Below are 2,193 nucleotides of genomic sequence, written 5' to 3'. Positions count from 1 at the left end.
TGCTCAAGTGAGGGACCATGAGGCTTGAGCTCCATTAACTTGGTGGGAGATCCATCTCCAAAAAGGCTGTGGGTTTGTTTCCTGAGCTTTCAATAAAGGATACACTTCCAGAGTCCAGCACAGACACTACAAAATAGAAGATAACTGGGGAGAGACATGAAAGGAGGAGATGGGGCAGCAAAGAAGAGATGCAGAGGAAGGGAAAAGAGAGAAGGATGGAGGAGGAAAAGATACTGAATGATGGCACAGTTTTAAAGCAGGGACCTACAATTCTTTCACTCACTTCAGTCTAGAGGTAGAGTCCATGGAGTCCATGGCCCCACCCTTTGAATCTCGGCAAACTGTGGGACCGCTTTGACTAGTAGAGTAAAGCCAGATGATGCTGTGTGATTGCCAAGGTTAGGCCAGAAAAAGTGTACTCCATCCTCTTAGGATGCTTTTTTGGGCTGGGGGGCGGGGGTGTGAGGCAGCTGCCATGTAAGAGGTCCAGTTACACTGAGACAACCATGCTGGGGAGGCCCAAGCATGTGCTCTGGTTGACAGCCCCAGACAAGATCTACCTGAGAGCTAGTGTCAGTTCCCAGCCATGTGAATGAGCTTCCAACCCAGCAGAGCTTCAGATGACTGTGGCCCCAGCAGACATCTGACTACAACCGAGTGAAGACTCTAGGAGAGAACCACTGAGTTCATTCCCTCCCAAATTGCTCAGCCACAAAATGGTGAGAAATAGAAAATATTCTGGGAAATTTTATTCACAGCAATAGGTAGGTAATTGGAACAGATGGGAAGGAAGTGAAAGGAAGAGGAGAGGCAAGGAGGGGAGGGATAGAGGAGAGGAATGGCACAGAGAAGTCAAGGGGAAGGAAGACTTTTGGGGAAGGTCCCCCAAAGGAATGGGCAGGATCAGAAGGTGCCAGACTTAAAGAGGGGGCCCCACAGCAGGAGGCTTGGCCAACACAGCACACCAAAACCTGGATGTATTTTTTAAATGAGTTCATTGTCTGGTATAACTTAAATCAAGAGGCTCTAACAAGGGTCTGGGATCCACTTACTGTTAAATAAGTCCTTTCCTCTCCATGTCTCTGTTTCTCTCTCTTTAAAAAGGGTAGGTTAAACTGATGAGTATTTCTGAAAATGCTGTTAGCAAACACCTCCTTTATAATTAGTTGGGGTGGGGAGGGGCTATCTAAAATACAGGTCCTCAAGGAACTGCAGATGCTGCTGCCCGGGAGTGGCCTGCTCCACCCAGCTACAGTCAACCCCATCATGTTTTTCAACATGGCTGTGGATGGTGAGCCCTTGGTTTGGGTCTCCTTCCAGCTGTTTGCAGGCAAAGTTCCAAAGACAACAGAGAATTTTAGTGCTCTGAGCACTGGGGAGAAAGGATTTGGTTATAAAGTTTCCTGCTCTCATAGAATTATTCCAGGATTTATGTGCTAGGGTGGTGACGTCGATACCGTAATGGCACTAGTGGCCAGTCCATCTGTGGGGAGAAATTTGATGATGAAATTTCATCTTGAAGCACATGGATCCTGGCATCTTGTCCATGGCAAATGCTGGACCCAACACAAACAGTTCCCAGTTTTTCATCTGTACTGCCAAGACTGAGTGGTTGGATGGCAAGCATGTGGTCTTTAACAAGGTCAAAGAAGGCATGAATATTGTGGAAACCATGGAGCACTTTGGGTCCAGGAATGGGAAGACCAGCAAGAAGGTCACCATTGCTGACTGTGGACAAATCTAATAAATTTGACTTGTGTTTTATCTTAACTACCAGACCATTCCTTCTGCAGCTCAGGAGAGCAGCCCCTCACCCCCACCTGCTTGAAATATCCCATAATCTTTGTGCTCTCACTGCAGTTCTATGGTTTCCATGTTTTCCTTACTCCCCTCCAAGTCTAGTTGGATTGCATAATTAATATGATTATGAAATAAAAACTAAACAACAACAAAAAAATAAAAATAAAAGATGGGTCCTCCAGATCCCATAAATATGCATTTTTTAACAAGTACAGCCAAGTGATTTTAAAGTTTCAGAACCTGTGGATTGGATGATATTTAAGGGCCAAGCCATCAGTGGGGAAAAAAATAATAAAGGCTTAATGAGTATTGGTGTCTTCTCCTTGTATAGAAGGAGATCAGGAGAAAATGTTAGAATCGTTAAATGTGGGGATGATCAGGGAAAGTTTGTGC

The 2,193-nt window shown here is 45.3% G+C and overlaps 1 pseudogene; it reads left to right on the top strand.

The window, feature by feature from the left end:
• The first annotated feature begins 1,026 nt into the window (after positions 1-1,026).
• On the top strand, positions 1,027-1,744 carry LOC118011153 (annotated as a pseudogene).
• The last annotated feature ends 449 nt before the right edge of the window (positions 1,745-2,193 follow it).

The sequence above is a fragment of the Mirounga leonina genome, unplaced genomic scaffold, assembly GCF_011800145.1.
Source record: "Mirounga leonina isolate KUSES-001 unplaced genomic scaffold, KU_Mleo_1.0 Mir_150, whole genome shotgun sequence".
NCBI classification, from domain to species: domain Eukaryota; kingdom Metazoa; phylum Chordata; class Mammalia; order Carnivora; family Phocidae; genus Mirounga; species Mirounga leonina.
The sequence above is the reverse complement of the archived record's forward strand: the minus strand, read 5'-3'. Positions and strand labels throughout refer to the sequence as shown.